Source organism: Nyctereutes procyonoides, unplaced genomic scaffold (assembly GCF_905146905.1).
Source record: "Nyctereutes procyonoides isolate TBG_1078 unplaced genomic scaffold, NYPRO_anot_genome, whole genome shotgun sequence".
NCBI classification, from domain to species: domain Eukaryota; kingdom Metazoa; phylum Chordata; class Mammalia; order Carnivora; family Canidae; genus Nyctereutes; species Nyctereutes procyonoides.
The window spans coordinates 15,231,994-15,244,834 of record NW_026575035.1 but is presented as its reverse complement, the minus strand read 5'-3'; positions in this window follow the sequence as shown (position 1 = coordinate 15,244,834).

The following is a 12,841-nucleotide window of genomic DNA, read 5'->3' as shown; positions in this document are numbered from 1 at the left end:
CTTCGCCTCTCTGATCCTCAGTTTCATCACCTGTGAATTAGGGAACACAGACCTCATGTGCTTTTTGCAGGTTATAAAACCCAATGCTCTAATTTAACAAGTTCTTCCTTATACCCAAAATGCCCTTCCGCCTTGTATCCTTCTTCCCCTGGATTGCCTGGTTAATTCTTATATGCCCTTAAAGACAACTCAAGACATCTTAAAGCTCCTTCTTGAAGCTCTTTTTGAAGTCCTCCATTATTCCAGCAAGAGCTGCTCTCTCCTCCCTTACCAGCATTCCTGTCATTTTGCAGGATTCTTTTTTTGTCTACTTCTCTAACTAGATGGTGAGCTAACTGGGGCAATGACTGAGTTATATTTATCTTGATGTCCCTAGCATCTGTCCACATCTGGTATATAGTAGGGGTTCCATAAATTTTGAATAAATAAATGCATGATTTTAAGAACTCTCAAAAAAGCATTTCAAGAAAAAAATCTTTTCTACACCCCTATACACAAAAAAGAACACAGTGGAAGGCAATAATAATGCTATTCTTTTGACAACTGGGAGGTCTATCAAAAGAGTTTTTCCAATATTACGGCAAAATTTAGAATTAGATATGAATCCATTGGAACTTTGGTGATCCAAAGCTTTATCAGACCCCACAATGGTCACTTTTGAGGATTACTATGCTTAAAAGTATAAGTATCTGTTTGGGATAAATTACTTTTTCTTATCTTCATACTTCACCTTCATTTTTATCATGAAACTACCTTATTATTCACAGTGGTTTTAAAAATCAATCATGCTGATATAAAAATAATCAATCATTAATTAAAAGAGCAAACAAAATTGATTTATGTGACACATAACTAAAAACAAACATTTAATTATAATGTTGAATATACATTTAGATAGTAAAATTAATATGTCACTGTTTTAGGAAGGATTAAAACTTTGGTTATCTAATTCACTTTTTGAAGATTAAAAACATTATCTCCTATTATGAAGGTTGAGAGTTTTATCAACTGAATTAGAAGGTAATTTTTATTAAGCATTGATTTAATACACTGGTTTTCCTTTTCTCAGACTCATGACATGCCTAATGTGATTTCTGAAATTTCTTTATCAACAATAGGCAACTTTTCACATTTGCAGGAGTCCCTTGAATACCTTGTCAGACTAGCTTTCTCATAAAGGCCAATGAAAACTACAGTTGTAAAGAAAATCACAACCTCCTACTTTTAGTTCATTTAGAAACCCTTGAGTGTTCAATGACGTGAAAAGTGACATATATCTGTGAATTAAGGAACTTTAATTACACCAAGAGTGCACTTCATTATATAATACATAATTCAGGAGATGATTCTCTATGTTGAAAATTCAATCCACCTCCAGTGCTCAAATGTATCCCCTGCATTCAGGCATATTCAAAATATTATAAAACAGGGATGAAAACTTTTGAGGCTCTATGCTGGACAGAGTCAGAAGAGGGAGGTCCACTGTGATGGATTTATCTAGAATGATTAAGAGTCACCAGACACAAATTTAGGAGCATGTTTTCCTTTAGCACCACAAGTGAACCCAAGAAATGGTGCCTTATAGGGATGCAGATTTCTGAGCCAGAATTTAATGGAGCCTTTCCTTCCATTCAACTACCTTCTGCCATTTTTCCATCATGTTAAGTGTCTCATTAGAAAATATCTCTCCCTTTCTCCATCTTAGAAGCAAAAGAATCACTAACACTGATAATTAGCTAAGTAGGAAATTACCCGTGTTACTGATTTATGGAATTAATGGTTAGTATTCACTGCTCAAGCTCCATCACAGAAACAACCATGGGATGGGATGGCATGGGAAATGACTGATAACAGAAAGAACCAGGAACTTAGTTCCTTCTAGTTTAGCTTCTGTAGTTTGGACAAATCTTTTAGCTTTGGGCAAACCTGTTCAATGAGCTTGCTTTGTCTTCATTCTTTTACTTTTTCATTCATTCATTCACTAACTGTTTATATGGGCATTGGCAAAATCAATCCCTGAGAAAGGAGTTTACTCCTTTACCAGCCACTCCTGCCTCAAAATGTTCTGAGGAGCTGTCTTAGTCCTGCCACATTATGAAGCAGCCAGGTCCCTTCCAGAGATTGATTTTTCTTCTTATTTAATGAAAAGGAATCTAATTGTTCTCAGTGCAAATGAAGACAGAAAGTCCCACTGGAGTATACTTCAAGGGACCCTTCTCAGTTATATACTGTGTACAGTTGTGGTCCTCCAGAGGGACATAGACAAAGAGATCCTCTTGAAATGCAATTCAGATCAAGTCTCTCCTCAGGTTCAGAACCTTCCAGGATCTCCATCTTTCCTAGAGAAGAGCCACAGTTTGTAAGACAACAAACCAGGCACTATGGACAGTTGACACCCCTCTCAACTGGATCCCCCTAACACCTCTGTTCTCTTAGCAACTCTCTTTTCCCCAGGTACTCTACTGCCTCCAGGCCTGTGTACCTGTTCCCTTCCCTGTCTAAACTACTTTCTCCTCAGATGGACACATGGCTAGCTGGCTCCAATGTTTCTTTCAAGTCTTTATTCAAAAGTTACCTTTGTAGAGTCCTCTTCTGACTACACTTTGTAATACCTAATTCCTTACCTTGAAACTCCACACACTTTTTCTTGTATTTTTTCTTTTCCTTAGTACTTATTACCATCTAGAAAACTGAACATTTTTTTTATTCATCTTGCCTAGTTTCTTTCTTTCCTAGGAGAATGTGAGTTCCATAAAGGCAAGATATTTATCTGTTGTGTCCACTCCAACACCCCCAACATCTAGAAAGATAGACTCAGCACACAAAGGGTGCTTAGTAAATATATGTTGAAAAATCCTTTTGAGTTTGGTGTATCTTATTCAGGCCAGCCCTTCCTAAGGGGAAGAATGAGCTATTTTTCCTAAGAAGCCTAGGGAATCCCTTTGAGAAGAGATTGATATCAAACCTTTCAATAAGCACTGCAAAGCTGGGCACACTAAGTCACTTGTTTAATGAACAGCTTGATTTGAGGGTTAGCAATTTGCAAGTAGATGCTAGTTCTGTGTTGGCTTTTTCCTTTTCAGCAAGCACCTTCCACCATGGGGCTTAGGTTGTATGTGGCTGATCCATCCTCTGAAAAAGGTGCTTCTTGCCTGATGAACCCATTACCTAGTTCTCTCCTCACCCCTTAGATTTCAGCTCTAATGTCCCCAGGGGAACTTCTTCTGGCCCTGCTCATAGGACAGTGTCTTTTTCCTTAGCAGTGCTTTTCACTTACAATAATCCATGTAGCTATGTGATTATTTTATTAAACTCTCCTCTTCACAGATTGTAAGCTCCACAGGGGCGGAGATAGAGTATAGTTTTATTCACTATTCTTTGCCCAGCACAGATTTCAAACCACAGCACTGAAAGCAGCTCAACAAATATTTGATGAAAGAATTTTGAGTAAATGGAGAGAGCTGACTGACTCTGAATAAGAAAGTTACATCACTGCTTGGACAAGCCAGACATAAGGAATGAAAAATGGCAATAGAAAGAAGAGAGAGAAGAGCAGCGAGTAAAGTGATTAAGATCCAGGTACTAAGTGATAGCACCCTTAAGAAAAAAACTTGAATTAAGCTCATTATATTTGTGAATACTTGGGCCTGAAAAAAATTTGGTCATGGAGTCTAAAGAGATAGGAAAGTCAGGGAGGCATAAGACTCCTTTCCATCCCCTCAAAGTCTTGGGGAGGGATTTGAACTTCCACCAGAGGTAAAAATGGGATTGAGTGTGGAACAAAGTAATTTCAATTAAAATCTAAGGCAAAAAGATCTGCAGATGAAATCTGGGTTATATATCTCCCATGTCCTTCCCTCTGTTCTCTCCAGTTCAGACTCTGTAATATACCATTAAAATCATGATCATAGGTCTCTCAAACACCACTGTCTGCTCTTTCGGTCTTCCACAGCCTGTAGAGAATGAGTGTAATCCAAACCCTAAACTGTATCCAGAGATCTCCGTAATCTAGCCCTTGCCTCTGATCTCTAGACTCAATTTTTAAACCATCCTCCAGGTATAGACTGCTCTCCAGCCCAAATAAACTTCTCCAAACATAGCAGGCTGTTCTGATCTCAAACCTTGGTATTTCTTATTTCCAATGCTAGGAATGTCCTATCACATGTATTGATGTGATGTATTTCCATTAATCCTTCAAATCAACCTCCAAGATATAGGATGGCATCTTGGAATTTGCCCTAAGCAGAGTTAGTGCCTTCAACCTTTGGGATTCCTTAGTACTTTGTTAACCCTTTATTCCTGGGATCACTATGTAATTTTGCAGTATTTCTACTAACTTGATTGTTCCACTAGGCTGTGAGGCACTTGAGAGCACAAATAGGGAAAGTATTTACATCAACATATTCCTAAATTTGAACACAGGAAAAGATATAGGATAACTGCTTCACAAGAAGTGGTTCAATTAATAAATTAATGCAAGCCTGTGTTGAAATAATGTACAACAAAATTTGCAGTTTTAATGCAACCATATCTGAGACAGAGTTTCATACCCAGAATAGGGATCACATTGTGATCCAGAGCTATACAACAGTTCAAGAATGTATTATAATGTTGTTCAAGTGTAGTTTTTTTTTTAAAATAAGGGGGAGTGAGGAAGTGCTAGGATGATTGCTCTAAATAGTGTTGGTTTCCTTTCTTTATTTCAGGATATATTGATTAAATCCCTCTAATGCACAGGGACTTAAGGCTGCAGCAACAGCCCTTTCTTTGAATGTCTACATTTCTTCAGTGTTCTATGGAGTGACAATGCTATGTGGTACTGCCCAGGACTCCTGTAGTAATATTGTTCAGTACACAGGCTCATCAGTGTAAATCTCTCTCAAAGTTTGTGTAAAGACCTTATATAGAGTTTCTCTCAGTGACAGTTATAGATGCAAAGTTGTAGATATATGTTATATAAAGATTATATATATATATATATAAAAAACACATATATAACTTATATAAAAGTTATAGAGTCAAAGACAGACATGTAATTATTCCAGGTCTTTGTAGACATCCTCCTCTATGATGACACCTCAGTCCTGTGACAAATATCCAACATCATGCCAGGCACTTGGCTCTCAGTAAGTGTTGATTGCATGAAGGAATTCACAAGTTTGTTTGTGGCATGGATAAGATATGTACGTATTGAATTACTGTAAATGTGGAAACTTTTCTGATTTCATATCAGTTAAGGGTTTCTAGTATTTTTGAGTGGTAAATATTTCATGAGTGACCTTTAATACCCTAGTTGACTGTCATTGGGAAACCCAGCAAGTTATGTAATAGAACAATATGGAGAAGGAAAAAAAAATCAAAAAGTAAACTCCAAATTTAATTAATATTCACTCAAAATACAAAATGTGCCGGGTTCTTTGAAGGTACTTTCACACACATTGTTTCACTTAATTCTCATGACTCAATTAGATTTTTATCAGTGATGAGATTTAAGTAACTAAAAGCTTTCCTTAGCCTTCAAAAATAAGGTGCCTGTTATCCGTACTTTCATTAGATCCTCTTTCATATTTGGTTAACACTCTTATCCTAGAGCACTACAGTTTGTCATGATCAACATCTTCCTTACCATCATATGGGGAGACCATGTATTATGAGTTAGATACATAATCTCTTTTAATCTAATGTTCACAATAGCACTTTCTGATAAATTATTTTTTTAAAGATTTATTTATTTATTTATTTATTTATTTATTTATTTATTCATTCATGATAGACATAGAGAGAGAGAGGCAGAAACACAGGCAGAGGGAGAAGCAGGCTCCATGCCAGGAGCCCGATGCAGGACTCAATCCCGGGACTCCAGGATCATGCCCTGGGCCAAAGGCAGGCGCCAAACTGCTGAGCCACCCAGGGATCCCTGATAGATGATTTTTATTCTGATATAAACACAGAAGAAAACATAGTTGACAGTTTAGGTGACTTTTCCAAGTTCACAAAGCTAGGAGAGGTATAGCCAGCTTTTGATTTTAAGTCTTCTGTCTCCATAGATCATGCTCTTAAACACTGGACTACAATGCTTCCTGTTGATTTTCTTCTCTGTCTGCTTCACTAAGCTGTCAATTGTTTGAAGGCATGAAGCATATATCATTCAATTTTAAGACCTCACAATAGATGCTCAATACGTGTTTGCTGAATTAACAGAAAACTGCTTCCAAGCATATCTTCTTTTGCTAGATTTTCTATCCAATCTTGAGAAAAACTCTTAACCATTAGGAGCTTTCAAGAACATATGATATAAGCTGAAATTTTATATTTATTTATTTATTTATTTATTTATTTATTTTTAAGATTTTATTTATTCATTTGAGACACAGGGAGAGAGAGAGAGGTAGAGAGGCACAGGCAGAGGGAGAAACAGGCTCAATGCCGGGAGCCTGACATGGGACTTGATCCTGAGTCTCCAGGATCACACCCAGGGCTGAAGGCAGCGCTAAACTGCTGACCCACCAGGGCTGCCCTAATCTGAATTTTTATTTATTTTTAAAGATTTTATTTATTTATTCACAAGAGACACACACACAGAGAGAGAGACAGAGACACAGGCAGAGGGAGAAGCAGGCTCTACGCAGGGAGCCTGATGTGGGACTCGATCCCAGGACTCCAGGATTATGCCCTGGGCCGGAGGCAGGTTTTAAACCGCTGAGCCACCCAGGGATCCCCCTAATCTGAAATTTTAAATGTGATCTAGAGTTAAGTAAAAAAAGAAGAGGACAAGCATTTCTAGAAGACAGTATGGCATGATACATTCAGAGGACAGTTCACAAACAGATATGGCTAGACTAAAGAAAGGGTGTGGATGGGTAGAAGAAAGTGAGATCAGAAGGCATATTATTCACTATCTAGTGTGCTAAGCAAAATGTCTTAATTTTGTTTTTTTTCTTGGATGGTCAAGGAAACAAATGAAGGATTTAAGCAGAGGATAATGTGATACTGTCTCGCATGTTGGAAAGATTACTCCTGTGGTATCACAACGAATGGATCAGAGGACAATAGTGGAATGACCAAGGCAAGAAATTAATTATTTGAGCCAAAACTAAGGCAGTAGGGATGGGCATGGGAAATAAAAGAGGGGCAGATATCATGAAGGCAGAATCTAAAGCGCATCATGACTGATTAGATGTGGAAGAGAGAAGAGTTAAAGATGCCTCCTCAACTTCTAGCTTGAGTGACAGGGTGGTTGTTGGGGGATATCCACAAAATAAGCCTCATAGGAAAAGCAGCTTTTTGAACAATATAATTAACTTTAAGTTTTGGTTGCTAAGCAGGTAGATAGATAAATAAATCTTAGCTGAGATTTGGGCTGGATGGATATACCTTACTAGGGGTTGGAAAAGGTCACCAGAGAAAGCATAAAGAATGTAAAAGAACAGAGTGCTAGGGGACACAGTCCTTGAGGGAAGACATAATTCATAGTTGAATGGAAGAAGAAGACTCCAAAGAGCAAACTGGGTGGCCTAGAAATAACTAAGGAGGAGAAACTTTCAAAAGGATGTATTATTAAGAGTGTTAGATAAACCCTAAAGGTCTCCTTAACTATTGTTTTATAGTAATCTGGCCTATAAGAAGATTTGACACTACTTCGGTATGTGGTTTCTTTTCTAATGAATTAAGACGAGATGAAGCTAATTATTTTCTGTGGCCCAAGAAAATCTTGGAGGTAGGTAGCACATGAAGCACATCATACTCTGTGCTTTTTTCCTTACTTCCTTTCCCCAAGGGCTACACTTTTTCATACAAATGCAATTTTGTCAAAATGAACAGCAAGAGTAGCTTGATGGGGGACAGAATCACAAAAAGAAAATGTATCTTAGGGGCTGAAGCTGCAGGAATGGGGATTTTTTTTCTTTCATATACATGAGATGATTAAGAACAAGTATGAATATGTGTATATGTGAACTTCAATGTCCTTTAGCATTTCCTGACAACTTCTCGATTTGCTTTCCATATAATTGCATCTCCCCAAAACAGAATGATAACCCTGATATATCAAGCATGACTGCTTGCTCAGCTCTCTTCTTTTCTTCCTTTCTTCCCTTTTCAAATATTTACATGCAGTTGAAAGTCTGAATGTCTATTAAGCACATAATTAGTCTCAAGAGTTAACTTTAACAAAATACAAAATACATGTAGGAGAAAATACTAATTCTACTAGATTTGCACTGATATCTGTTTGTTACTCCCCTGCAAAAAATCCTGCCAGTGCAGATGTCATCCCAGATGACTTACCACTTAAAAATGACAGCTGGGCAGCAGTAGAATATTTCACATCTGTTTACAATGTATTTATATGTAATTAACACATTAAAAATAATTGGTGAAAATAACAAATTGACAAAATATACTGCATTTTTCTTATACTCTAAATCAAAAGATTTCAGCAGGTATAGGAAAATAATAGTATAATTGTGTGCTTCCACTCGGGAAAGGTTAATTAAGTTGGTCAAAGTCACATAGACAATGAGTAATGGGGTTATCATTAGAACTAACAGTCATGTCCTCAATAACTACTGTCACTTCTTGCACAGGCTCTTTGTGATCACACCCCTAAGGTGAAAAACCCAGATAAAGGAAGGAATCCATGTGTAAAACATGCTTGAAAAGTTTATGAACTACCTTCTTATCCAATTTCCAATGCAGACACATGTGTGTAATATCTGAAAACGGCAATAGAATTGAGGCATATATGCAGGGATAGGGAATATAACTTAAAATCTCCACAAACTACTTGAGTTCACCTCATTCCCGGAAGGGCATTAAGGAAGAGAATTGGGAACACATGGAGAATGGAAAGCTGCAAACCTAAACATCTACAGAACGTGGAAAGAACTAGGTATATAATCATGAAAGATATTTTGGTTGATAATGGGTTCCAGTGACATGAAATGTGTTTGTGTGTGTGTGTGTGTGTGCATGCTTGCACACACATTCAAGTATACCTTAAAATGCAGGCTCAAATTAATATTTTACCTTTCTTTTCCAGTTAGAAACACAGATATCTTCTTGGTAGTGGGATGTAGGGAAATATCAGTATGACCACACATACCTGAAGTCATTCCAAGGATCTCCAGTTAAGCCCCAGTAAGAACTGCCGTTTTTCTAATGAAGACATAAAAGTGATAGAAGAAAACTAGAATGATTCTTTTTTTTTAAGATTTTATTTACTTATTCATGAGAGACAGAGAGAGAGGCAGAGACACAGGCAGAGGGAGAAGCAGGTTCCATGCAGGGAACCCGATGTGGGACTGGATCCCGGGTCTCCAGGATCAGGCCCTGGAATTGTACTTTCTTACTAGCACAGCTGGATTTGACATTAGCAAGCTTGGACACCTTTGGAAAGTTTCATCCTCATAGGTGTCAGTCTCTCCGTCTGTAAAATAAGGTTAATAATAGCATATATTGTATTGTTGGAGAGGGGAATTCAATGAATGTTAAGTACACTACCATTACTCTTATGCCTGTTATTGTTACCATCCTTAACTCTCATGGAATGTTATCATCAGACATTTCTGTCAAAACATAAAGGTTCAGGACAAATCAGAAAAAATATTTTCTCAAATTACAAAGCTTAAAATATTACTACTTATGTTTCCCAAAGTGGAAATACAGGCATACTCTTTAATTACTCCTTTATTCCCAACCACATGCAAAGAGGTCACCAAATCTTATTGAATCTATCTTCAAACGATTTGTGAGTCTTACTACACTATTTGTCTTTACTCTGGATATCACATGATTCCCAGTTTTTAAAAATAAGCAAATAAACAACAAAAAATCTCACCCTTGACCTTCCAACTGTCAAACTATATTTCTGCTTCTCTTTATAGTAAATGTCCTCAAAATGTCATCTATAATCACAGACTCTGCTATCAACCTTCAAATTTGTCTTGAACAAATGACTCTCATGTTTGGTAGAATGATACATTCCACTAAAATAGTTCTTATTGAGGTCACCTTTCTGATGCTAAATCTAATGGCCCATTTTTCAGTCTTAATCCTTCTCAACCCATCTGTAGCTTCATCACATTCCCTATTTCCCTGAACACTCTGCACTTGGCTCTTAAGATACCATGCTCTCAAGACACTCCTCAATCTCTCCTGTATCATCACTACTAATCTCTCCAACTTCTGAACATTTGATTACTCCAGTTCTGTGACTTTGAACCTTCTTACTTCCCTATCTACACCACTACCTCGGCGACATTATCTAGTCTTCTGTTTTAAAATACGATCTAAAAAAATAAAAAAATAAAATATGATCAATATGCTAGTGACTTCTAAATTTCCATTTTCTCACCTCTCACTTGCCACCAGCGTTCTATATTCAACTGCTTGTTTAACATCTCCATTTGGGCATCTAGTAGGCATCTCAAAGTCAGTATTTTAAAGCAGAATTCCTGATTTGGCTGTAGACCTGCTCCTCCATAATTTCCATCAAGCAAATCCCATTCTTCAAATGGAAATTCTAATTTATCAGACCCAAAACCTTGCAGCTACCCTTAATTCCTTTGTTGCTTTCACATCCAAATCAAATCCATTAGTATAGTATGTCTGTTTTATATCCAGTTATATCAGACTAGATCCAGAATCTGACCACCTGGTCAAAGCCACTACCATCTATCACTGGGATTGCACTGAACTATTCATTATTTCCTTGCTTCTACATTCTAGTCTATATTATGCATCCAGGAAAGTTTTAGGTCATCTCATAAAATATCTCCATGGCTTCCCTTCCCACTCTGACCAAAAACCAAAGTCCTTACAATGAGCCAAACACAGTCTGCCTCTCCACTACCACCCTCTTACACCACTCACTTTTCCCTAGCCACAGTAATTTATTTGCTATTCTTCAGAATTCCGAGGCATGCATCTATCTCATGGCTTTTGCCTTTTATGTTTCCTTTATTTGGCATGTTCACTCCAAACACCTCTATAAATTATTTCAGGTCTCTACTAAAAAGTCACCTTTTCAACAAGCTTCCCCTGTCTCTTCTTACAAAATAATGAACCACTATCTTAACCCAGCACTGATTTTCCATATACTCCTTATCCTGCTTTATTATTTTCCCATCACTGTCTGACATATTATACATTTCCTTATTTATTTTCATTTCTTTAAGTTATTTTCCTTCAACTAGAATGTAAGCTCCTGGAGGGCAAGGAATGTGTTTTAGTCACTGCTAGATTTCTAGTGCCTAGGAGAGTACTAGGAATAAAGCCTTGGATAAATATTTGTTGAATGAAGAGAGACTTTTTTAAATGCATGGAATTAATAGTATCACTGCTCTATTTCAAGCCCTCATCTCCCCGCTTTGGAGAGTGCCCTAACTCCCATGAGACATTCCTCCATCCTCAGTTCACTTTTTGTACTGCCAGAGTTACCCTCCTAAGGGTAGATCTTGGTGTCTTATTCCAATATTCAGCCTTTTACAGCCTTACAACATCTATAGAATATAATTCAAATTCCTTCATCAGGCAAGGGCCAGGATCTATCTGGTCCATATTTTCATATATTCCAGCCACATCAAATTGTTCTGTGAATTCCTCTAGTAAACTATTCAACTATAAATTATCTAGTCATCACCAAACTCACATTTTCTAGGATACGATAGATATTTAATAAATGTTGAAAAATGAACAAATGAATTAATGAAGTCATTCTATTTGACATATGATCATTACTACCCTGTGTAGAATGACTCTTCCCTACTTCTCTACTTGGAAATTCTTCCAAATTCTTTAAGATCCAGATCATATGTCACCTCCTATCTATGGGTAACCTGCTTGGATTCCCCCAAGCAGATGTGATCACTCTAACCTTTAGGTTCTTTGTTAATATTTTTTATATAGCCTTCTTGAATATTAGCTTCATTAGAGCAAGGTCTTTATCACTTCTCTATCTTCAAGGCCTAAGCCAGTACCTGACACATAGAAGGTGCTCAATAAATTTCAGTTCAACAAGTAATTTTCACCATCTGCTTTATAATTTTTTTGCTAAAAAATATTTTGCCTCTGTTATACTACGAATAACCAGAGGGTAGGGACTCTGACTTATTTCACTGAAACAGAATGCTTCTCACAAGTACACATTCTATAAATACTGCCTGAATAAATGGGATTTTTATAATAAAATTTCATTTCATTCATACATTAAAGTGCCATATTATTCTACACACAACTTGCCGTCAAATGTGCTTTCTCCCCCCTTCCAAGTTACTAATTAAAATACTTGAAAATGAGTCGTGGGTCTTCAGGGATCGTCAGTATTTCTTCCACTGACACCTCAAATAGCTTAGTCTCCCATGGCACTTAGTCAATGGCAATTTCACACACGCCACATGCATGGGTTTTACCTCCTATCAGATTCACAAACCAATCTGATCATACTCCAAATACACTTAACCTAATCTTCTTGCTACGCTGCCTTTTCTACTCTGGCTTAACTGCCAGGAGATATGAAGAAAAGTATATGAAATTGAGAGTGGGGGAGACCCAGGAGCTGGCTTCTATCCTGCAATCCCCACATTTTTCATCTATGTATTCCAAGCTGGACTAAAGAAAAGCAAGCAAGCAAACACACAGCAACAAAACTAGTCACATGACTGCTGACACCTAAGATCAGTCCTCCCTGTCCCCATTGATCTCCTATGATTGAGGAGAAGAGAAGGCAGCAATCTTCTGGACTATCATGAGTAAAATAGAATCCAGGAGCCTAGCTAGGAATATAAAATGCAAAGGATATGTGAATCAAAAACTGGAACAGGACAAGGGAAGAAAGAACCAA